A 26,404-nucleotide genomic window follows, 5' to 3' on the forward strand; every position below is an offset into this window, starting at 1 on the left:
CACACACACACACACAATCAATGGCAGCATGCCAAAGGGACACAGGAGCCAACTGGAAGCTCTCAATGACCAAAGCTAGAGCCTTCTGAGCAACAAAATAACATAATGTAGAATTAAACATTAACCCAAAGTATAAAATATATATTCAGGGGTCCATACTGACATAGATACATGATTGAATGGCCAGTTTTCAAAGACAAGGAACTGTGGCTCAGCAAGGCTCAGTAACTTGTCTGTGATCACACAGCGAATGGGGGTGGAGCTAGGACTTAAAACCAGACATTTCAACCCTACAATTAAGTTCTTGTAAGTGTATCCACATGTGGTGGTTGAAGCTGCTTTTGATAACATGTGCACAGTGTTTAGGAAGGTCGGACATGTGACCAGGCTCTCAGTCAAAGTCTACAGTTGCACGCACCATTATTATTACCTCCCACATCCAGCACAGCTCTTTAAATGTGCAAGCCTTCCCCAAGCTGCTCTGTTTCTTCTGCTGACCATGCTCATTATACCCCCTCCTCGTTTCCCCTTCCTTGAATCCCATTTGTCCTTCAATAGTCTCTTCTGACCCCTGGCTGACTCTGTCCTCCTGACTCAGCACTCCATGTGGGCACCCTTCACCTAGTCATGTTCTCCAGCACTTTGGACCTCCAAGGGTACCAAGCTGCAGAAGGGCAGGAACGATGAGCTACACACAGTAAGCACTTAATAAATAACTCATAGCATGTGTGCATGCCTGAATGAATGGATGAATGGGTGAATGAGTGAGTTTTGCAGAAACCTGACCCCAAAGAAGAAACAGGAACCATTAAGGGTGTCCTGCAATGCCCTCCGGATGCCTACCTGGAGCAGTGAGTCCCCAGTGGCTCCGTCAGGGCAGTGGCTGGGAGGGGCAGCTGTTGGCAAAGGGCTGGCCTGCTCCTTCTGGCAAGCTCTCCCTGCCATTAGAGCCCTGTGCTTTCTCTTTGGCCTCAAACGGCCCCAATCAATAGGAAGAGGAGTACAAGGGTGCTTGGCCGAATTCAGTGGCAGGGCAAAAGGGGATCCAGTTACACAGTTGGCGAGGTTAGGAACCACCCCTTCCAAGCCTGGGCAGACACAGAGGAGCAGAGCCCACTGCCGGGAATGCCCTTCTTCCTGGTACCACTGGAAATCACAATCGCATTGGTAACAGGAGACAGCGTTTCTGGAACACTTAACACTGTGCCTGGAGCTGTGCAGGGTGGTTTCCATGCCCCTCACACCTAATCCCTACCCACTGCCCAGCACGGTGCCCACAGTCATCTCACAGCTATGCCTTATCTTCAGTCTGACTCTCCTTGAGGGCAGGAACTGAGCTTTCTTGTCTCCCTCAGCCGAAGAGGACACTTCATAGGCACCTCACGCAGGCTTGCTCGTTGGCTGTTTCACTGGCTCCTGTCACTTCCCCGGACTCACTTGTTCCTCTAGAGTCTTTAAGCCACCGCGTGGAATTGCAATGTGATCTACTGGAAATGATTCTGAGTCCCCAAGCAGACACTTAATAATTTGGGTAAGTGACTTATTCTCAGAAACTGTATCATTGCTCTAAATGGGACTAATAGCCTACCTTCTACGGTTGTGGAATTTAGGCCACAGATATTTATTGAGGGCTAAGTCTAGGGTTTGAGGAGGCTGCAGGAGGCAGACATGGAAATCAAAGACTTCAATAAAGTCTGGTGAGGGCGAGAACTCGGGCATGCAGGGTGCAACAAGATGTAGGAGGGAAGACTCAAACTAGCCTAGGCAATCAGAGAAGACTTCCTGGAAGAGGACATGCCTGAGCCGAGATATCGGGGATATCTCGGTATTTCCTTCTCCAGAAGGAAATAGCTGGTGGGGGTGTATTTATGGCTATCTTCAACACACTGGTCCCCACAGAAGAATGGGGTTTGTTAAGATTAAACCCTCTCTGAGGGCATGCCCTGTTTAAGGCAGGAGGAAGTATTTTCCAGAGGCATGGAAGGTGGCTCTTGTCCTCAGGAGGAGCCAGCGCAAAAGCAGGCAAAACCCAATGCTGCACCCTACTCCCTGACCATAAAAAAAAATAAAATCCTATTCCTTTAAGACTTGAGAAGCACAGCTGGATCCTCTCAAGCCTGGGCTCCAAAGTCAACAGCTAGTAATTCCAGAGTAAATATCAGCAGAGAAGGCCCTTGTGTTCCTTCAATCTCCCCTCTGCACACGGCAAACACATTATGCCACTGCCCTTTGGTGAACACGCGCCTTCTGTGCAGGCCTGCGATCCAGGCTGAGAGCTATTCCAGGGGGGCTTGTCACCATCCAAGACGTCATTGTTCTGCACACAGTAGGCACAAAGCCAAGGTCAAGCTCTGAAGTGAAGAAAATGCCAGGCCTGCCAGCTCCTGCCCCAGCCCCACCCAGCGGCCCCCACGGTGTGCGGCCCCCACCCCATCCCCATGCTGTGAGCCCTCACTTCATCTTGCAGCCCCAGCTCCAGCAATGGGCACGTCTCTAGCCTTTCAGCGGCTTGGCCTGGGCTCCCAGCACCCCATTCCATCCGCTCTGTCCCACCTGCAGAACCGTACCCCACCAACGGAAGTCAATCAGGCTTTTCTGTCCAAGACTGTTGCTTAACGGTGGGCTCTGCAAACAGACTGTGTCTCTGACACGGTTCTGCTGCCGCCACTCTCTAGCTAAGTGTTCTTGGGCATTCTCCTGTGTGTCTCCAAGCCCGCAGCTCCTCATCTGCACAATGGGCACCCTGACAGTTCCCACTACCCCTCAAGGCTCTTCTGACATTGGAGTGAGTGAAGACATAGAAGCACTTAGAACAGGGCCTGGCAGGGTGGGCTCAGGGGAGCACAGATCACTCTCCTTAGGATGACAGCATGGGGCATGGGTTCCTTGTGACTATTCTAGGCAGAAATGCAGGCTGACTACAGAGCCCTGCTTCAGGAAGGAAGGACTCCGTGAAATTAACTGTGGTTATTCAAGAGCAGGGTGAGGAGGACGCAACAGAGAGAAAGCACAAGAGAATGATCAGGGCTGTAGAATCTCCCAGAATTGCCATGGTCATGGTCTCCAGTTGGGGTCCTGGGTCTGTCTTTAACGTGACACCTTGTCCCCAAGGATGAGCTCAGCAAATTCCCACCTTCTCACCAGAAAGTCCCCCAACTCCCACCCAGGCCTCTTCCATCAAAGAAGCTCCTTGTCCTGGAAGAAGAATATGAGTTCAAGGCCGTGCCAGCATCTAGGCGTCCGGCATCGGAAGTAGACACTGAAAAGTCAGCCACCAACAGTGGCTGAATGAATTCATAGGGGAGAGACAGTCCTGGACTCACCCCTGGAACAAGTCACTTAACCTCTCTGAGCCCCTGTTGACTTACCAAAAGCACTGGGGCAATATTAAAACACCTAACACGCAGGGCTCAGTGCAAATGGCATGGTGAGACCTGCCTTAAGCAGCTGACACGCTCTGATAAGACATTTGAATCTTAATATGTTGAGTGGTAGGTATAATCCCATGTTAGGAGTGACATCTGTCAAGCGCTTTCTATCTGGAGGCCAAGACCTAGGCCAAGATGTGTACAGACTCACCTGATTCTCACGCCAACCCTACAACTACAACGTGGGCACTTGCGTACCATCTCCATTTGACTTCCAGGAAACTGAGGCACAGAAGGGTTAAGTCACACGTCTGAGGTAACACAGCTAACAAGTGGCAGGTCAAGCCTCTGGGATGACGGCCCCCACGGGCCCAGTGCAGTTTCGACCTCTGCTTGCTGACCACACTCTGCCAGGCTAACGAATATTCGTTCTTCTTTTTGTCTCTCCTCTTGGGTGCTCCCCCAATGGACCAAGCTCTTACCTGACATCACAGACACCCAGTGAGCTCGGCTACATGCTGAAAGCAGACAGCCTGCCTTGAAGCTGAGTCCCCTGCCGCTCCCAAGCTGCCAACTGGTCCTGCCCAAGGATGAGCTCATCACTGGCTGCACATTTCCTCCCAGAAGCCCCTGCAAGTGGCTAAAACCCTCCTCAGGCTAAGATCCACTCTGCCAGACCCAATGTTCAGAGTCTGCCACCAACCACGGTCAGAGTGTTCTCCAGACACCATCTGAGACCACCCCGCAGAGCAGCCAGGGGCCTCCAACACCCTCCCGACACTGAAGGTGACAGGTCACAGGAGACCCTGGCACAAACCCTGGAGTCACAGAGACCTGGGCTTGAATGCCTGGCTCTGCCCTGCCTTGCTCTGCATCCCTGAGGAGGTCACTTTCCTTCTCTGAGCCTCAGTGTCCTCATTTCTAAAATCCAAACGCTGCTAGCACCTTTCTCACAGTGATGTTGCCAAGATCGGTGAGATGAAAGACACGAATGTCAGATCCAGCACCAGGGACTTTGGGAAGTGATACCTGTTAACATCTAGAAGGGACAGTGGTGGAGGCAGGTCTGTCCTGGGCTGTCAGTTATCTCACTACCTGCCTCGACTCCCTCCTGCCCCATTTTCTTCCTACCCTTGGGCCAAAAGAGCCTGGATTCAATACTGCCCCCTGCTGGCACCCTTCCTGGCACAGGCTCTCCCAGAAAGCTAAGCCGGAGTGGTTCTCAAAGTTCGACATTCTTAAACGTTACAGAGTCGCCTTTTGTTGCCTGGATCCTACCCATCAATATTTACCCTATCCTAAATTAAAGCTGAGATATTTTAACATATGTTTAAAAATAATAAACTTATTATCGCAGCATAAATATCTTTTATGAGAACTTGCCACATTTCGCAAAGCAATCGCTACTGAGCACCGCACGGTTTGGACTTTTTGCTCACTCTCTTAACATCTGTCTTAACAGAAGAGGCCGGGCTCTCATTCCTGCTTTTGCCTTCAGTGGGTCTTGATGGAGCCGCTGAGAAACATATGCTCATGAGACAATGAGACCGGAAAAGGCAAACAGCTTCTGAATATCAGGAAGAAAACGGTTTTGACCTCTCCGACTCCCTGGAAGGGTCTCCGGAGCTCCCATGGTCCTCAGACCACACTCTGAGAATAGCTGCTTGCATATTAGCCATTAGGGTGATTGGGTTCCCTGGAGACCTGTTCTCTGAGGGGCTAACATCTGCTGGTTCTCACTGCTTTCTGAGTAAATGAGGCCAAAGCCCACCTGTCCACCACCCTGTGACCTCTCACAGGCTGGGTCACTGCCTCCCCCTCCCTGGCCCTCCCTGAAAAGAACTAGCAGCCACATCGCCCCTCCATGTGCCTTTGCCTGGGTTTGCTCTTCTCTCTGCAATACTGGCCCAGCGTCTCCCCCCGGCCCACCGCTTGACCCAGGAGACAAAGCACAGATATTACTTCCTTTAGGAATCCTCTCCGAGCTTTCCCACCCCCAGCCCAGGTAAGTGCTCACCTGAGCTCACTTAGCACTCTCTGCACCCCTCATCCTAAAACTCACCTGGCTGGAACAGCTTTTCCAGGTTAGGAAGCAGTATCATTTATGGACTATGAGCTCCTTGAGGGCAAGGGTGTGTGATTCAGTACAGAGCCCAGGGCCCATCTTGTGTGAGATCCTCACATAACATTCGTGTCTCAGTGTCTTTTATCTCACTGATTTTGCCTAGCATGCCAAATTTATTCTCTCTCTACGTAACCCCATCTGTCCAAATTCCCATTCCCACACTGATTATCCTTATTCTTCAGTTCTAGGAGAGACGCTTCTTTTTCCTCACATTATTATATTTCTGAGATCAGAATGTCTTAAGTTGATGTGTACATTTAACATTCCTGATTTCTCTTCCCAAAAAGCTGTAGCCAAATTGACAGTCTAACAATCAGCAGCAGTTTACTTTTTATGAATATAATCTTCCTGTTCCAAGTACAATGCTGGTAATTCACAACTGCGCCTTTACCTATGGCCTTCCATACACTCCTCACACTGTTGTCACCTGGTCTCGTTAACTTGATGGGAGTGGGCAGGGAGAAAGGAATGGAAGAATTTCAGACACTGAAGCCTAACTGCTGTAGCCTTGAGTCACGTGATCTAGAAAAAAAAGACCATTACTTTTATAGATGTGACTGTCCAGATGCCAGAGAGGTTGGTCCCAAGGCTTTTGGTTTTTCTTGTTGTTGTTGGTATTGGTATTGTTTTTTTTTTTCAATTGTTATTGTTTTGTATTTTGGGAGAGTTTTTCGGCCCCTTAGATTACTTTTACTTTTATGTTATTGTGGCAAGAACATTTAACAAGGAATCTACCCTCTTAATGAAGTTTTAAGTGTATAACAACACAATATTGCTGTCTAGAGGTACAAGGTTGTAAGAAGATCTCCAGAACTTATTCATCTTGCTTAACTGAACTTTATGCCCATTGATTGGTAACCACCCATTTCCATCTGCTAATAATCATAAAGTCATTGACAGTTGACTTAACCAAGTCAGGACTTCCTGTTCTGTGGGATAACAAATGCTCTTAGTGTACAAGTCCTCTTCAGCTGGGTTATCTTTTACCAGCAGCCAGAAGCATCCTTACCATCCAGGTACTATTTGTAACCTGGTTTGTGTGTTTGCTTTTCACCTTCTCTATCATATGTGGACATTTCCACACATTTACAGACAAAATAATAAAAATGTCTATAAAGACTTACTACTTGCAAGTGCTTTAGGAAGCATATTATGAGTACTCTCTCATTTTTACTTCCATGACACATCTTTGTGGTCAAAAGATTAGCCTTGTTTTTCAGATGAAAAGGAAATCAAAGTTTGCAAGGGGAGAATAACACAGCAATGAAATGGAGGGGCTAGAATGTAAACCCAGGCCAGTCTGTCAAGAGTCAAGTTTCTCCTCCATAACCACAGCCCCCAGGATTCACCCCATCACTGACAACAGCTGCAAGACACCCCATTTTCTGTATGTAACCCAATCACCCCCAACGACGGCCCATTCCCAGCAAAGTGGGGTCTTTCTTCCTTCTCCCCTCCACGCCCCCTTCCCGCTGGCCATCCCTCTTTGCTCTCTTCCAATTATTCTGATTCCTAAAAATGCAAAACAATAATATTCTCCGATTGCCTCCTCCTATAATTTCACGTAGAAGGTCCCCTCAAATAGAAAGTCCTTAATTTTAATTGCATATTATGTTCCATTTCTGAGGGCAGACAGCTATTTATTCATCCAGCTAATTGTTCAAGAAACAAAGACATGGAACATATCGCCACAAATTAAGTATTTGCTAGTTGCTGTGACTACTGGGGCTATGTTACATTCCCTATTTCCCTTCTAGGAGCTCCTGAGGAAATCTTGGCATCTTTTTAAAAAAATTTATTTGTTTTGGCTTAGCCTACCTATGATTATATAAAGGCCAACAAATCCTGGAGTTGTATTATTGCTGGGGATGATAACAGTAATTAAGACAACGTAAAGATGTGCAGCCATGTTTTCCTTGATACAAGAAGAAAACATACAGAGTGTTTACTGAATCCCTACTGTGTGCCAAGCATTGGGTGGGGCATGGGAAAAAATTCATCCATTCCCTCTTTCTTTTTTTTTTAAGAGTGCATGTTTTTTAAGATTTTATTTATTTATTCTTAGAAACACAGAGAGAGAATGAGAGGCAAAGACACAGACAGAGGGAGAAGCAGGCTCCATGCAGAGAGCCTGACATGGGATTCGATCCAGGGTCTCCAGGATCACACCCTGGGCTGCAGGCGGCGCTAAACCGTTGCGCCACGGGGGCTGCCCTGTTCCCTCTTTCTTATTCAAGAACTATTTGTGAGATTCTTTAATCCCCACTCCTACTGATAAGAATTGAAGAGCAGAGAAGGAAAAGCCTCTGTCCACACCAGACACACAGGAGGGCATCAGAAGAAGTGAGTTTTGAACCTAGGCCAGTGCAAGCCCAAAGTGCCGGCTCTTTTCCGGCTACCACAGATACAGCCCCTCCAGGCTCATAACTGGTCCTATAAGAATGAAACGACCATCTCAATTCCTATGGTCCTATATACATATGGTCACCTTCAAAGGCAGGAGGTGATTCTCCCAACTTTGGCGGCTCAAACATTGCATCAGAAGCCAGATGAAGAAGGCCTCTCTGCCTAGCCCACTTCCCAATCTGCTCATGCCAGAGAGTCTCATGTTTGCCCGCGGTATGCACACACCCTAGGTCTTCCTTCTAACACACACACAGATGGCTGTAGGAATTTGAACCACATTCATCAGACTAAAGACATCCTGGGGAGTCAGTCCTACAGTGGAGTGACAAAAATGTCCAAAGGGGACCCATCAGTTCATTGAATTCATATGCCCCAAACACCCACCCTGTGAATACAGAGATGGGGCAAACACTGCTCTGCCCTCATGGGTCTCCAGCCCCAGGGGAAGTGTCCCAGTTCGTGTTGATGTATGGCCATAAGGAAAACTAAGGAGGCAGCAACTAATGCCTCCTTAGCAGGAAGTCTTACTCGGAAGAGGGGAGAGGTGTGGCACATCTGGAGAGAGGCTCAATGCAGCCTGCTCCTGAAAAGTGACTAGCCCCTCCCAAAGGGGTGCTGATGGATTTGGCATCATGTCCTATAGAAGGCGCACGGGCTCCCGGACCCCCAGTGTTGAGAAATAGCCAGGAGTGCCTCCTTATTCTGCAAGGAAGGGGAGAGGACTTTTCTGCAGATGGAAGATTCCCTGGCAGGCAAACTGCTGACATCACCGTCAGTCTGCAAAGGGAGTTCAGTTGTTCAACAAATATTTACCGAGCATCTGCTACGTGCTGGGCACTGCCCGAGCGGTTGGGATACAAGACAGCAAAGGCTGGCTGACATTCTAGCAGTGGATGCAGAAGGAGCGAACACCCAGCAGCCTGGCACTCACCAGGCCAGTGTCCCTGCAGTGGGGCTCAGCCCCTCTCTATATGCTGGAGGATCACAGAGGCCTGGGCAGGCCTGACCGTGGTTAGCCTGAGCCCAGAGTCAGGACTCGGGTGAGAACACCCCGACACATGAGTGGAAGCCTCCTGGGCTGGGTAGCCCGGTGCTAGCTCACCACGCTGGGTGAACTCTCTCCCCACCCTGGCCTCCACTGTACTAGCCAGGCAGGGAACCTGTCCCAGTCACATAAATAATAACCAATGCAGGAATGTATTTCTGGGGGACACCTGGGTGGCTCAGTGGTTGAGTGTCTGCCTTTGGCTCAGGTCGTGATCCCGAGGTCCTGGGAGCCTGCTTCTCCCTCTGACTATGTCACTGCCTCTCTCTTTGTGCCTCTCATGAATAGATAAATAAAATCTTAAAAAAAAAAAAAAAAAGGAATGTATTTCCGGGAAGCAGGAGGGAAGAAGAAGAGTTGGGGTAGGGGGGAGGCAGAGACCATAATACAGAGTTTTGAACCTTTGCCAGTTTTTTTTTTAATAAACAGTTTTATTGAGATATAATGCACATGTCATAATATTTTATGGGGCTTGGTGCCACCTCACTGTGAGGGTCAGGCTTTTGGAAGTGAGGTAGGGAAACAGGGAAACAGGGGACAAGGCCCCAGGAGAGAGATTTTTAGCATCAAGAGAGTAAATATAGATATTGCCTCCAAGCTGCTGGGGACCTGGGGACTGGACAGGAGAAGGTTGGAGGCAGCATGCCATCCTTTACGAGGTGATGCTGTGGATGAGCTTGGGTCAAGGGGCCCAACCATCTGCACCCAGATCCTGGCTCTGCCACTTTTTAGCTCAGTTCACTCTGAATCTCAGTGCTGCCATCTCTAAAATGGGGCTAAGGTAGGTATCTGCCTCAGAGAGCTGTTGGGAAGACTGAATGGATCACGGTCCCTCAAAGAACCAAGCTGGGTGCCAGGCCCAGAACATCAGCATAAGAAGCGTCCAGTTCTTCCTAAAACTGTCTAATTTAGAACAGACAAAAATTCAGCCCCATGTCTCCTATGAGCCCACAGCTAAACACAATTCATCCCCAAACCATTCTGTCTTCTTTCCCTGTACATCCAGCGACTTTCCTCTGAAGACTGGGCACCGATGTTCCAGAAGGATACCAGGCAGGTGAGGCGGTGAGACTGGCGGGGAGGTAGTGTTGGGGAGGGGGGTGGGGTTGGCATCACAGTGGAATCCCCCGGCTGCCACAGAGGCCATCCAGCATGCAGGGGCTGGGAAATCCTGCACATTTTCCATAGAAATGACTTGTGCAGTGTATTTCGTCTGCAGAGCGCAGGATCACATGGAGCCAGGTGGAAAGGGAGCAGGAGTGGGGGCAAAGGGGCCCTGCCAGCCTGAAGGCAGCGGAAGGGCATGCTGGGTGCAAGGCAGAGGTCAGAGAGGGCCTCAGGCTGCTGGAGAGGCAGTGAGGGAAGGGGGGAGGCTGGGGATGAGAGCCAGGCACACTTGCTTAGTGCTGAGATGGTCACACTGCATTCACACCCTCAACAGACCTTGCTGAGCCCTGCATCATATAACACCGACTTGGGACAAAGACTCTCTCCTTGACCATGTATTGTCAGGTTCCTCCGTGCCCTCCTTCTGATGAGGCCTTGACCTTGGCCCCTGTCCCATCTTTGGCCCGTTCAGCTCAGTCTTGGCAAAGAGTCCTGCCGAGTCTGTTTAGCAAGAACTCCCCCATGCTTGACACTTGATCCCCCATGATAGCTGATCAGGGTCCACAGCCCCACCTTTGATGTCTCCATCCCCAGTATGCCTTTAGCAAGAACTCTGTTAGATCAGTTTAGTGGGAACCCCCACCCTCCACATCTCCTTACAGCAATTTTCTATCCAGTGGGATCCTGGATAACGCCGCCCCCCACACACACTCTGGCTGTACATCCCACTTGTCCTTGTATCCATTCAGAGTTGAGCCCCACCACTCCTCCCTTTTGCCACAGTCCTGAATAAAGTCTTCCTTATTGTTTTAACAAGTATCAGAAGGGCCCACACTTGTTCATCTCCATAGCCCACAGCACCCAGAGGGGTGCCAACAGTGTGTGCAGGGTGAGTGGAGAGGGTTCTGGTGATGGGTCAGAGTGAAGTGGGGAAGGAAGAGCTTCCTAGTGGAAGCATCTAGAAGCACTGTTTCTACTTCCTGGCATGGGCCAGGTCAGCCTTTTAGCCTTTGGCTCTGCCTTTCCCTCTGAGCATGTCGGGCAGGGAACCAAACTGTGCCCCTGCCACTTCCCAGTTGTGTGACTTTGGGCAAGCCATGCAATTTCTCTGGGCTCCAGTGTCTCCTCTGAAAAATAAAGATGAAATGAGTGAACGGAGGAAAAGCATCTAGGGAGTTTCTGAGTTAAGCATTAGCTACAGTTAGCTGTGATGAACTTCTCTGATCAGACTTCCATGTCTAAGAGGAAAAGCCTAACCCAGGAGACAGGCAGTCAACATAAGATCTTCCATTTAGCATCCGAAAAACTTCTATGCATCCTTCAAATCCCAAATCAGAGCTCTCCTTCTACCACAAGGCTTCTCTTCCCTGAAGTTTTTAGCTTCCCCAGACTCAGCAAGTCTTTGCTGGGTCTGTCTCCCTGACACTTGCCAACCCCGAGACACTTCATCTTACCTTCTGGACTATCTTCTTATCCCCATGGGCTGTGTTGGCTGACTTATCTCCATGTACCCATCACCCAGCACTGTGCCTGGCAGGGAATGAATACCAACACATTTCAGAAGATGAATAAATGAAAGAATCAATGGGTGATCTCCCCAAGAGCAGATAGTACAAAAGAAAATGTGGTGAAGTAATGGGATGGCGTATTCAAAATTCTGGAATGGAAACAGACTCTTACAAACACACAAACAGAAACAAATAGTTCATGTATAATGGGAGATAGAAGAATCGGGGCCCTAAGACTGTCCAACACAGTGCATTAAACCTTAGAAAGTGTTGGAGCATCCATGCACAGGCTTAATAGGAAAAGGCTGCAACCCAAGAATTCCTACCTGGGAGCTGGTCACCCAAGTGTAATGGCAACATGGAGGCATAACCAGAGTCAATGGAAACATACATGTTCAAGGAATTTTTTTTAATACTAAAAGTAAGTGTGAGGAAAATTGAAAGCATGATCTACACCTTCCATATCAGTATGGAAGCAGGCAGTATATTAAAGTCAGATTGCTCAAGTTTGAGTAACAGTTCTGTTACTCAGTGAGCAGGAACAAGTCCTTTCACCTCTTGATACCTCACTTTTCCATCTGTAAAATGGGAGCACTGGCAGCACCGACTTCACAGAACTCCTGTGTGACAGTTGAACAGGATAATCCATATACAACACATGGTCCAGTGACTGGCATGCAGTAGGCTTCAGTGGACGCTGTGATGTGCCACTCAGATGCCCCTTCAGGAACAAAGGACAACCCCCCTGTCCCTGCAGATGCTGGAACTACCAGAACAACCCAGTAACCAGCTTTCAGGGGATGGTCTTGGCTGAAGAAAACTCTTCACCTGACACCATGCTTGCTTCTTTCCAGAGGTGGTCCACCACCAAGCGATATGGGGGTGCAGTGGCCTAGTTTCCTTGCCCCAACTTGGGATTATCTTGTGAAAGATCATCCCAGCTTCAAAGATCCCAGTGGAGTTGGCTGAGAGGCCTCTGTAGGGACAGTGCACCAAACTTCTCACTATGCTCAATACCACTTCTCTTTGTTTCCGCAAGTGCTAAGTTCAGGACGCTCTCTAATAGATGTCTTGCAGATTAATGTCCCCAGAGTCTGCTTTCTGGGGAACCCAATCTGCCAGCAAAAAGACCAACACAGAGATCTCATAACAGCATAGTCACTTGAGAAGAACAACCAGCCACTGGGAGGCAAGGTGGATACACTGTAGCCCACCCATCCAGAATGGGCAGCCATTCCATCCGACAGAATGGACACACATTCTGTGTCTGGCTATCTTTTTCCTGCCTTCTGGACTTTAGCCAGCACCATGATCTAAGAACCTGTTTGGTTGACCAGCAGTGTATCCCACATAGCATCACGCCAGACCAAGAAGTCTACCTTAGAGCAAAAGATATACAGAAGTAGGCCCACACGGAAACACAGAATACCAAGGAAATAGCAAGGAAGTATAATGTACAGAAAGCATAAAATAAAAAAGATGTTGATAACAGATGATCAAATATACAGTAAATGCAAATAGGTTAAAATCTCCTTAAAACACTCTGAGAGGGCAAAAAAAAAAAAAAATCAAGCCTAATGATTTGTTATCGACTAGTAACACATCTAAAACAAAGTAACAAAGTATAAGGAAAAATAAAATAAAGGGCTTGGAGGGGGCAGGGAAGATATTAGACTTTATGAGATTGTGTATGTTGTCCAGAGAGACCCATAGTGTGATTTTGGTATCTACCTTCCTAGGAGAGCATACTCTCCTGATGAGAAATAAAATTGTAATGGGCACATCTCATATCAGAATTTAAGGGTGCCATCCACTGCTGTTTTCAGAGGAAAATACATAGCCTTCAAGGCTATCCATATTGGAGAAGGCTAGCTTAAAATAAATGGAATAAGCTTTCAATTGAAAAATTTTAAAAATATGGAGCAGCTTAATGGAATTAAAAAGCACAAAAGAATGAATTAAGAGTAAAGTTGAAAAAGAAACTGAAGCTGGTCCAACACAGGCAAATAAAATTTTAATAAGAAGCTTTTGTAACCACAGAAATAGATACATTTTTGAATCACAAAAGTGTGTTTTGTAGCTGGTTCTGTGAAGTTATCTTTTTAAACGTAGAAGAAATAGATGATTTCAAAGGAAAATTTGAGTTACCAAAATCAGCCCCAAGGGGAAAAAATAAAAGCTCAACACAGCAGAGAGAGATAATAAAAAGTTATGAATTCTTTTAAACCATCAAGGAATGGATCATGAATCACTCCTTCGGCTCTCCGGAAAAGCAGACATTCTCCCAATCCATTTTGGGGAGCATAGCATTATGTTGAAAAATGAACCAAAACAGGATTTAAAAGACAGAAAAATCATTCCATCAAATACTTGCAGTACAGATATCCTAAATAAAATCCCAGTGAGAGAAATAAGGAGCACATTAAGAAAACAAAACTTATTATGTTCAACAAGGACATTATGTTAATTAATGTCAAAAATAGTAAGGTCTTTAATGCCAGGAAAAAAAGTCTACCATTACAAAGGTTACTGGTCATCATATCAATAAGTCAAAGGAAAAATCCATATAGTCATCTTAATAGAAGACCAATGGCAATTGATCAAGTTTGATATCTGTTCCTGCCATTTTAAAATTTGTAGCCCTGAAAGAATTCCTCAGTATGAGAAAATTGTTTGAAATCAACAGGAAACATCTCACTTAATGCAGAAAGCCTAGTGATGGTCCCACTAAGACAACGTAGGGAAAGTTTTAAGAAGCAGAAACTCAAAAAAACAAAAAACAAAAAACACAGCAAACAAAAATTTGACAGGGTGGGTCTTGTACACAATGATGTGAAACTTCCAAAGTAAAGAAAAGCAATGAACTTTAAAGATAAGTGACAGTTTGAAAAATATATTTGCAGTATATCTGATCATCACAGCATCATTGTCCTTGATAAAGAACTCTTACAAGATCTCAGTAAGTTACAAAAGAAGAAACAAAGAGATATAGATACCACTTACAAATTCATTTCAAACAAATTGAAAAATAAAATAAATATTAGAAATAAATAGAATACATTAAGATATAAAAATAAAATAATTTTTGTAAAAAAAATGATGCAAGTAGTTTTGAGGATTCTGGGTAAGAGGCACTGTTATCATTTGTCTGGAGAAATTTAAATTGATTCAAAAGTTTTTGGAAAGCAATCTGGAAATAAGTTTTAAAAGACTTATGAAATATCCATACCTTGATCTACTTGTAGGAATGCATTCTGAAGAAATACATGGGAGAGAAAATGAGGACCTCAAAACAGAGGATGTTATTTATACTAGTTAAAAACTGGAAATAATATATAAATTCAACAGCAGGGCACTGGGTAAAAACACTTTACATAGAATGAAATACCAGATAACCAAGAGGACTCATCACTTAGAAGTTAATAACTAAAAACAGGAGACAAAAACAGAGAGGGCGACAAACCATAAGAGACTCTTAACTCTAGGAAACAAACTGAAGGGAGAGGGTGGGGGATGGGGCAACTGGGTGACGGGCATTAAGGAGGGCACGTGATGGAATGAGCACTGGATGTTATATGCAACTGATGAATAACCAAACTCTATATTTGAAACTAATGATACGCTATATGTTAACTAATTGATTTTAAATAAAACAATAAAAATAAAAGTTGAAAACAAAAAAGATTTGTTTTTAAGTGAATAAATCATGTTGCCAATTGCATGCAGAGAGTGACCTGAATTCGTGTAAATATACAAAGACCACACAAGCTTTCATTCTTTGAAAAAATATAAAGCATCTACCAAGTGCCATGTTTGGTTCCAGGTACTGTCAAATAAAATAGCCAAGATGCCAGTCTTCATGAAATAAATGATGTAGTTATTTCTGGGTAGTGGGATTAGCAGTAGTTTTCCTGTTCTTGAGATTTTATACTTTTTCCCAAATGTTCTGTATGAAATGTAATTTTATGCATTATGCGGTAGTTCTCATTCTAGGCTACAATTTGGAGTTTACTAGGAAGCCTAAACAAATATTAGTACATGAGCTGATAAAACAGAGTTTTCAAAAAATCTTCCAGAAAAAATTCGGTATTGATTGGAAAAAAAATAAAAGTGAAACATGACCTTTTCCTGCCACTATACACAAAAATCAGTTCCAGGTTGATGGACCCGGCTATGGAAGATAAGACAGTAAAACTTCTAGAAGAAAATAATGAAGATGATCTTCGTGGCTTTTGTCATAAAGGAAATGAATTTGCCAATTTTACTGCATTAAAATGAAGAACCTTTGTTCATAAAACAAAATAATAGCAACAAAACCATTTAAGGAAGAGAAAAGTGAAGCCACAGAGTAAGAAAAGACATTTGCTGGACATATCACTAATAAAAGGCTTTTATCCAGAATATGTAGGGAAAATGCAGGCAACCTAATGGAATGGTGATCTGGAGCCTCGAGCGGCCACTTCACAAAAGAGGAGCTCCGAATGGCTTTTAACCAAATGAAAAGTGAGAAATCTCATAAGCCATCAGGTGAGTACAAAGCAAAACCACTAGGAGATACTCCCACACGCCCATCAGAAGGGCTGATAACACTGGGGTCATTGAGATGTGGTATGGAGAAGTCTCCTATACTGTGGCTGTACGAACTGATAGAGCCACATTGGAAAACAGACACTCTATACCATATTTGAAAATTAACATTCCCTTGTACTCCTTGAATTATATACTTCTAAGTATACACGCTGCAAAAAACATCCACATATATGCACCAAAAAACATATACAAGAAAAGATCCCAACAGCGTCATTTGTAATAAGCCACCACGGGAACCCACCTAAATGTCCATCAATCGAGACCGATGATGGGGTCATACAGTGGCACTCTATACAGCAAGGAAATGAATGAGACAGAGTGACATGCACTCCCATGGACATAGTTCACCAATGCACAGCTGAATGGAAGAACCAGATGTAACAATAACACCTTCTATATGGTTCCAATTGCCTAAGGTCCCCAAACAGGCAAGGGTCACTATTGCATTTGGGAATGAACACTTGCGTGATTAAAGGACAAAGAAAGGCAAGAGAGTGATTGCTGTGAGAGTTGGCACAGTGGTTCCTTTGGGGGAAGACTCTGGGTGACAAGTGGAAACGGATCATGTAGGAGTCCTGAAGTGCCGGCAATGTTCTCACCTGGGGGTCAGTTTCTCCCATATGTTAATTCGCTAAACTGTCCATTCGTGTTCATGCATTTTCTCATCATGAATATCATAGTCACAATAAAAAGGAATATCAAAGCTGTGACAAGAGTAATACTGATGCCTGGGCCCCACCTCCGAGCAATGAAACAGAAAGTGAGGGGCTGGTGTCACGTCTGTGTTTTTAGACCACGCACTGTACCCAGGTGATTCTCATGCAGCCTGAGGGCTGAGAAATACAAGTGCCATGGCTATGGGGAAGTGTCACCTCTCTTGTCTGTGTGTCTGAACTTAAAAGCCACCTCCATTTCACCTCATCTCCGTGACTCTGAGCACTCTTCGGTGCTTTAGTTTCCTCTTCTGTAAAATACGGGTGCCATAACAATATTTCACAATATGCTGTCAGGATTACAGCAACAATGCCAATACCCATGAGGATTTTAGAACATTACCTGGCACACATTAAGTCCTCAGGAAGCTTCAGGCTGGTGTCTTAATAACAATAATAAAGTAGCAGTCCACGTTATTTTTTAAATGAGATAATTGGAACAAAGGGGTTGACATAATGCCAAACATTTAGTAGGCACTTAAAAATGTCATTACTATTAAGTATTTGGTTTCCACATCTCTGGACAAACTAGGATCACTTTTACTTGTGGGCTGTGAGTGGGGGCAGAAATGGAATCCCATTTCAGTAAAGAGTGAAATATCATCCAGAATCGAAAGAAATAAAGTAGTCATAGAGGAAGTGCATATTTCCACCTGGGATCCATCCTCTAGTTTTGTAAGGTTGTGAATTCCCCAGAGACAAAGCCCAGATCCTTCCTTCCTTGATTTGGCCAACAGTGGCTACCATGTGCACTGGGAGAGGAGTGATGCCTGTATGGACCGACACTCATTGGTCTGTAGCTCAGACACTAGTCCTGAAAGCTGGGGTATCAAAAGGCCAGATCTTAAACATCCCTCCACCTATTACTAGCTGGACGACTTGGGCCAGGCACATAACCTCCGCATCTGTGTCTGTAAGATGAAGGGGACAAAGGCAGCTCTCACTCGTCCTGGATATTTCAGTGAGGCTGCATCAAGATGAGGGTATAGAGAAGCCAGGAACACACAACATGTGCTCTGTTACAAAACGCCTTACACCCCCACGCCCGGCAGGTGGCTGGAAATGACACTGATAACACCAAATTCTGGAGGCTGATCTGGATTTTAAGAGCCTGTCAAGCTAAAACAAACACCACCAAACTGCTTTGTGGGGCTGCCCTTGGGGTACCCAGCGCTCACCAAGGGACCAGAGTCCGAAACATCTTCCCTATTGGTCTGCAGCAAGCAGAAGAGAAAACATCTACTGGTTCCCCGCAGCAGGAGACTCAAAACAGCTACCTCGTTTCTCATCTTCCTAACCCCCTCGAGGCCTATTCTCAGCAAGTGCCAGCCAGCCTCCTGCACCACGTCCCACATGGGGGGCAGCGTTCTGCAGCCACCCGTCTCATAGAGAACCGTGCTCTGGTACAGATGTCACGCTGGGGAGCTGCTTTCTGAGAAAATGCCTCCAGTGCAGGAGAGAGTGAGTGTGGACTTAGGGTGTTATCTGACGCAGAAAAAGGACAATAAGGACCCATCCTAAAGCCCCAACCAAATGTCTACTGACATACAAAGAGCAAGGCCTGTGTGTCCCCAGACCGCACCTGTGGGGGTGTGCACACACTTGCATGCTTGCCCTCATAGACCATCATGGACCTTAATTACCCTGAAGCCCCAGGCTCCCCCCCGCCCCCCGGAGAAATGTATCTGGTTACACTGTCATTCCTCAGCCCCACATTGAGTCACTTTGTGTTCACAGAGAATAGTGGCTCTTTAGCTCTTAGGTCAATTTTATTGACCCGTGTCCAACAGAAACCCTCTGGAACTCATCTTTGATTCCTGAGTTGGGTTAAAATTTTCCAGAGGAGAATCCACCATCCTTGCTGTGACCTTCAAAACAGAGACATTCTGCTGACCTTCAGGCCCTGTCCACGGCCCCTTCCCTATCTGATCTCAACAGCTACTATTCACCACTTTCCCCAGCTACGCTAGCCTCCTTGCTGTATCTCACAAAACGCCAGGCACAATTCCACCCGAGGGCCTCTGCACTAGCTGTTTCCTTGGCCCTAAAAGTTCTTACGTGACATGCAGCCTGGCTCAGCCCTTCCTATCCCTCGACACTTCGTTCAAATGTCACCTTCCCAATGGTGCCTACGCTGATTCCCCTGGATCTGCTCAGTGTGATACAAACCTCGGGTAGCCTCAGATCTACGTTCAAAAAAGTGCAACACGCTCCACCACCCCATTCTGACCATCCCCTTATAGCCTCTTCTACTTTATTGCATAATTCAAGATAGAGTTTTTTTAAATTGTTTTTTGCAGTGTTTCATTCTCAGTGTGTATATCACATGCTCTGGACCATAAATTCTAGGCCCTTAGAACAGTTCTGTTCATTTCTGGGGCATCAACATAAAAGCCCACAGTAGATACTTAATAAATACTTCTGGAAGTCCTCACTGATGTCTCTGGTCTATGAAGAAGTGAGTGGCTTCATAGGTGGATCTCTCTTCAAATGTCACCTCAGGAGAGAGGCCACCTGGTCTAGGTCTAAATAGCTTCCTCTCTGCTCCTCCCCACCCCACACTCTCTTTTATCCTCCTCCTAGAAGGTACCATTTCCTTCACATTATGTAACGTGAGAAGCAAAGTGTCGCCTTCACTGTTCGTGTCTCTATCCCAATTACACAGAACAGAGCTCAACAAACTTTTTCTTACTGGAAAAAGGCCAAAAAGCAAACATTTTTGGCTTTGCAAGCCATACTGTCTCTGTCTCAACTACTCAGCTCTGCCTTGTAACACAAAAACTGCCATAGACAGTGCATAAATAATGAGCATGGCTGGGTTCCAAGAGAAAACTTTATTTACAAAAACGGATCCTGGGCCAGATTTAGCCTGCAGGCCATAGTTTCTTGACCCCCTCTCTGCCCTGCTCTGTAACAGTGCCTGGCACATAGTAGGTGTACAATAAATACTTGCTGACTATATGAGTCAACTGAATAATTTCTCAAGTGCCTGCTCTGTGTTAGACCACGCTGGGGCTTTCCTCCAAGCATTTCACTTCAGCCGCAGAACCACCCATCAAACTAAGGACTTAGAGGTCAAAGGACAGAGGCCAAGGGCGGCCCTCTGATTTTTCCTAAGGCCACCCCGATTCAGCGACAAAGCAGGGACTGAAATCCAGTGTTCCAGGTCTCTGGTCATTGCACCACTGGACACGTGCCTTCCAGTCTTGTGACACATTCCGTGAAAATGCCAAGGCACGCTGAAGATAAGGCTATAATCCTTCCCCATCCACCATGTGGATATTCTTTACTCATCTGTTCAGCTAGGGTGTGCCCAGGACATATCATGACCCGTGATCTGTCCCATGTCATACAAACCTCAGTCAGGGTCAGGTCTACATTCAAGCAAAGGAGCTACCAGCATGCAGCAAGTATAGACCACATGGCAGGCACCGGATGTGGCCATTAAAAACCCTGATTCTGACTGAGGGCCTGGCCTCAGGAGACCAAAAGTGCAGGCACTCAGAGCCTTCTCTGTGCCGGGCACGGTGCAACATCCTTCCCTGCCATGCTAGGAAGAAGTAGTGGGCATCACTAGAAGTTCCAGACAAAGGCTGGGGAGCTCCAAAGAGAGTAGACTTTGACCTTGGGGCTCACAGAAGGTTTTAGCCAAAGGTAACAGTGAAGTCATGTGTTTTGGGGAGTCAGACCTGGGACCAATTTCCATTCCTGCCACCTCATAGCTTCTGGAGACTGTGGGTACATGACTCTGTTTCTCCATGCCTCAGTAAACAGTGATGAAAATACTACAATCCTCATGCCCCCCCAATTTTTGTTTAGAAGATGCAATGGGTTAACATACAAACCATGATTTCCTGGTGCAGGGTAAGTACTTAAAATGTGGCCACAATTGTTACCTTCATCATTCTGATTTGATGGGGTTCTTGAAAGCTGGAGCGGGGCTCAGCATGCTGTGATGAGTAAGGGGTGGAGGGAGAAGCTCTGGGACTGCCCAGATCCTGAGGCCCCTGTTAATTAAATAGCCTGAAGCCAGCAAGTTCTCAAACTGCATCATTTGCTAATTTAACCAGCACTGAGGGATTCCATGTGCTGCTAAGAGGTGCTAAGTGCCCCTTGGCCAGGGCTGCCTAGATGGCCTGGGAAGACAGAATGTGCTTCTTGTCCAGAGATGTAAACTTAACCCAACACTGGAGGACCAGCTCTAATTGCACAGGATGTGGAAACCAAGCTGAGGCCTGCTGGGAACGGGCCTGCCTCCCTGGCAACCAGCCCTAACTCGATTAGCCCGCGCGAGCATCACTCACTCGGAGTGCACAGACTGGGCACCGTGCTAATAGGTGCTTTTAAATGTTCCCTCCCCGTCCTGCTGTTTTTCCTGGAACTCTCCATGCGCACCATGCCCTAAGAGAAGCATCGGGGGGTTCTGACTCAGTAGCAAAGAGATGGCTTGAAGTCCGTGTCGCACACTGCAACTCAAATCCTGCAACTCAAATCGAGGTGATCCCCTGCTCCATTCCATACAGTGTTTGCAACCAACCATAGCTCTTTCTCGACCTGCCCGAGCATCTGTGCTCAAGGCAATTCAGAAACACAAAAACAAACTCAGGAACTCGGAGAGGCTTTTAATCACAAAGCGATATAATAACACCGTATACTTATCCAGCATCTTGTCCTCCAGAGATTTCTGATTCGCCAAGCATTTCGGGGCTTCTACAACATGTCAGGGTGTTCATCGATGTGCCTTTATTTATTTCCTTCAATAACTTCTGGGTGAGCACCGGCTGAAGGTGAAGCTCAATGGGGCATACGGGACTTACCCAAGCCATACAAAGGAACCAGTGGCATCTCCTAGCAGAGGGACATATCTCACCAGAGATAAGGGATGGACACTACCGGTGGGGACAGGACCCAGTGGTACTCAGAGATGACCTGAGCTAGCACTCTCATCCCACAGATGCCAGGCCCAGGCTGGAGCCACAGCCCTGAGTCCAAGCCCACCTCTGTGTATGATCTTTCTGGACCTGACCACCCTACCTAGCTTCTCTGATTCCAGTTTCCTCATCTGCTAACTGGCGCTGAATCTGATATCTCTGCCTGGGGTCGGGAGGGTTGAATGAGATACTACAAGAGAGGGGAGAGGCTCAGGCACATGCTGTTGTCATGACTTTCTTCTGGGCTGGGATCCCTGCTCTGTGCACTACAGGTGTATTGTCTCATCCATCTTTGCAGGGAGGCACCACTCCCCCCATTTTAAATATCAGGGTATGAAACATTTGGGTGTCCAGTTTCCGTTTCCATGGAAATCAAATCTCTAGCCACTGAGCCACTACACAGCGGTGAGAGTCTGCAACCAAGAGCTGGTCTTTGCAGAAGCTGAATATATATAGAAGAAAAGTAATCTGCTGATATTGCAAAGAGCAATACAACCACCCCCTCCATGCCCCGACCTCCTCAGAGCCACATAAATGGTCAAACAGAAACCTGCCCGGGCAGTAGCTGCAAATGTCATACTGCCAGGAGGGAGAAGTTTCTTCTTTTGTTTTTCAAACAGGGTCTTGGATTTGTCCAGTCCTGCTCCTAGCAAAGGTGCAAATCTAGTTACCAGGACCTCGGGGAAATCTGAGGAAGGGTTGTGGTAGCCAGAATGTTAGGCTAGGTCCCCGTGGCTCCTGCCCCCAGTGTATACACACAGCAGCAGCAGCAGGATCTGGGCAGGCTGCAGCTGGCCGAAGATCTGGAGCAGTCAGAGGGAGCATGCCAGAGGTGAGCAGGCTTGAAAGGAAAGGGATCAGAGGAAATGAGAGACAGCTGAGTGTGCATGCATGTGTGCACACATATGCTTGCACACTTGGCAGGGTGTTCAGGGTGGAGCCAGGGAGTCAAAGCTATTCTGAAAAACCTTTGAGAAAAGTGAATGTCCAGAAGTTTTGCAGGGGGCAATGAATGTCACCCCTCACCTCCTGAAGCATTTGTGAAGTCACAGAAATGTTCCATTTGCTTCTCAGGAAGAATATTTCTTTCATTTTCAGTTTTTGTGTTTTTTTTAAGATTTTATTTAACTATTTGAGAGAGACAGAGCATGAGCAGGGGGGGAGGAAGCAGAGGGTGAAGGAGAAGCAGACACTCCATGGAGCAGGGAGTCCGATGTGGGGCTCAATCCCAGGACCCTAGGATCATGACTTGAGCCGAAGGCAGATGATCAACCAACTGAGCCACGCAGGTGACCCGGGAAGCGTATTTCTTTTGAGTGACAGTACCAATGTGCCAAATAGACTATAGGATCGGACTGCCTGGCTTCAAATCCCAGCTCCATCTCCGACCACCTGGGTGACCATGAGCATGAATTTCCTTGTGTGAAATGGGGACAGTCATGGTATACACCCCAGAGACTGCTTCGGGGGTGGCAAACCGCAAATAAATCCACAGCATGGACACAATCCCAGGTAAACGTGCAATAATGTCGTGTGGCTCTGTTATTCAGATAACTTGGTTCATGACAACTGACCCTTGAACACCACAGGTTTGAACTGTGCAGATCCACTTACATGTGGACTTTTCCCCCATAAATACAGTACTATACATGTATTTTATCTTCCTTATGATTTTTGTAATAATCTTTTCTCCAGCTTACTTGATTATAAGAAAACAGTATATAACACATGTAATATACAAAATAAAACATAAGCACAATAAAAAATTAACACAATAAAAATTGTGTTAATCAACCATTGATGCTATCGGTAAGGCTTCTGGGCAAGAGGAGGCTGTTAATAGTTAAGTTTCAGGTTAAGTCAAAAATTATATACAGATTTTCAACTATATGGAGGGTTGGTGCCCCTAACCCCACTTGGCTCAAGGGTCGACCACATTTTTAAGAACCAATTCTAGTCCTGGCCTTTCCCTCAAACACCCTTCAGGCTTTCCGTGGTGCTTTAAAATAAGGTAAGGATTCAGTTCAAGCTTGCATTTTACAAGGAAGGAGCCCTATTTTCCCATAGTGTGGTTGTAAAGTTATTTTTTAAATTTGAGACAACGTATTTAAAATCTGGTCCAAGAGCAGGAACAGTTGCAAGTGTTCTGATTCCCCACCCACAACACTTGGCAGGAAGCAGGTCAACATCCCAAAAAGTGGGTAAGTTCTAGGCATGGCAGCTGGTGAGGACAGAGAGATTTCCACGCAGGGCCTGGCCTCGCAGTGGGCTGGGCTCCTGCGGATTTCCCACTGGTTCCACCTCAGTGATCTTTGGAAGGGCCCTGGCCCTCGAGTACCCCATCCTAAAACCCTCTGCTTCGTCCACATCCCCCAAGCGCCCATGGTCCCATTTCAGCCCCACCTCTCAACCCATTGGTCTACACACATTGTCTTCAGTCTTCACTTCCCATTCACTTTTTTTCCCTCCCCCCTTATTGTGAATGTTTTCAAACTTACAGAAGAGTTGAAAGAAAACAGGCAATGCTTATGCGTCCTTCACACAGATTTATCCAATGCTAACATTCTGGCCACCTTTGCTTTATGTACACTTTTTAGAAATGATGACCCCTTTGAAAATAAGTTGAAGACATCATGACTTTGGGGGCAGAATCATGGTCCCCAAATTCATCATCTGATCCCAAGAATTTTTGAATATGTTGGCTTACATAGGGAATGGGCATTAGGCTTGCAGATGGGATTTAGATTGTTAATTAGTTCACATGAAGATGGAGAGATTACCCCGGCGTTGCCAATGACACACAGATTTTAGCCCCATGATTATTATTATTATTCCTGCTTATCATTATGCTGTGTCTCTGCCTCGGAGATGACTACAGCTTGGTTATGTATGTCATCTTCTGACATTTGAGCCCATTATTTCCCAAGTGGCATATTATTATTACTGCACGTTTCATAAAAAACCCCACTGCCAAAGACACACATCAGATCCAACTGATCTAGTCTGATGATGACTTAATGGGCTGAAATCTCATTTCGCCAAATCACTACCTGAAACTTCAGTGCTCAGTGTGGGAGGCTGACTGGAGGGTGCCCTGAATCCCATGTGACCATCCTGTGTGTCGTTGACCATCATCTGCCATCCTGCCTGACCTCAGCACTCCCTTTCAATACACGGTGAGGTCAAAGGGCAAGTGACCTCAAGAGGAAGTGATAATTTAACCTCAAGTCTCCTGCTCCTTCCCGCCTGGTGACCTGGGCATGTTGTAGGTTATCTGACCTCACTAGGACTCAGCTGCCTCTTCTACAATAGGTGGTCAAAACAGGAACAGGTACACCACCTAGGGTTGGGGAATCCCTTGAAATCTCCCATAGGGGAGCAGCCAGGACAAAGTAGAAGCTCATGAAATGCTGTTTTCTGACAGTGATCTCTAAAAAACTGGGATCCTAATATTGTCTTCTAAAACAAAAAGAATGATTTTCAAGCAGGTGTTCAATAAATTGTGCTCAGAGGCACCTGGGTCACTCATGTGGTGAAGGGGCCGACTGTTGATTTTGGCTCAGGTCCTGATCTCCAGGGTGGTGAGATCCAGCGTCATGTCAGCTCCTCACTGAGCATGGAGCCTTTTTAGGATTCTCTCTCTCCTTCTCCCTCTGTTCCTCTCCTTGCTTCTGTGTTCTCTAAAGAGATAAACAAATAGATAGTGCTCGACAAGGGGTTACCATGGGTGACCCAGTGAACCTCCTCGGCTTGCAGAACATTTAGCTTGAGAGGCTTTCTCTTGTTCATTTAATACTTATTTTTCAAAGGTTTAAGAAAATTCCCCAACAAGTAACTTGTTCAAGGATGCAAATAAAACACAGGACTCAAAATTATTATTACCTGACTCCACGTTCAAGAATTTGTCTTCTTCATATTTAGCTATGCTACCTACCCATCCATCCTTCTGCTTGCCTTCCCTCTCTCCCTTCCATTCTTCCCCCTTCCCTTTCTTCTTTCTTTCTTTGATTCCTAAGATTGTCTTCTAAAAAGAAAAAGTAGGGAATCTGGATGACTCAGTGGTTGAGCATCATGATCCCGGGGTCCTGGGATCGAGTTCCACATCAGGTTCCCTACAGAGAGCCTGCTTCTCTTTCTGCCTGTGTCTCTGCCTCTCTCCGTGTCTCCCAGGAATAAATAAATAAAATCTTAAAAGAAATAAAAATAAAAGTGTATCTACTATGAATAAAATCAACTTATAAGACATTTACTCTTTGTGCAAAAGCTTCACAAGGTTATGTGTGTGCTGTACTGGGGTGGTTACGCCAGGATAGCAGGAGACAGATGGTGTCAGAGGCAAACATGGAGCACCAAACTCTGGAGTTACACCAAATCCCACATCAGTTAGAAAAATCAACAAGTCTCTAGAGAAATCATTGCATCTTCTAAGGCAACACAAGTCCCAGAATCCAATCTGCTACAAGGGGTCCCTGCTGAACCAGAGCATGGGAGCAGTGGGCTTCAGGTCTGCCATTTGACATGCTGGTGAATTTTTCTTTTCACTTGTGCCATACAGTCTCCCCACATTTTGGAGCTTCCTGGTTTTGCTTTTGCATTTTATGTATTTTTTTA

General features: G+C 46.2%; 1 protein-coding gene and 1 long non-coding RNA gene across 3 annotated transcripts in view; one reads left to right on the forward strand and one right to left on the reverse strand.

The window, feature by feature from the left end:
- The window catches only part of LOC144282896 (uncharacterized), a 28,460-nt gene extending 23,695 nt beyond the window's left edge, over nt 1–4,765 (forward strand). Inside the window, exons 1-3 of one of the 2 annotated variants that reach the window (XR_013351311.1) lie at nt 414–697; nt 1,356–1,531; nt 3,844–4,765. This is a non-coding gene — a long non-coding RNA (uncharacterized LOC144282896). Of the gene's footprint in view, nt 1–413; nt 698–1,355; nt 1,532–3,843 lie in introns of those variants that run through there. The other variant, XR_013351312.1, reaches the window with a different exon arrangement.
- The window catches only part of KCNQ3 (potassium voltage-gated channel subfamily Q member 3), a 297,245-nt gene that overhangs the window by 205,216 nt on the left and 65,625 nt on the right, over nt 1–26,404 (reverse strand). The gene's annotated exons all lie outside the window — the stretch shown is intronic.

Source organism: Canis aureus, chromosome 14 (genome assembly GCF_053574225.1).
Source record: "Canis aureus isolate CA01 chromosome 14, VMU_Caureus_v.1.0, whole genome shotgun sequence".
NCBI lineage: Eukaryota > Metazoa > Chordata > Mammalia > Carnivora > Canidae > Canis > Canis aureus.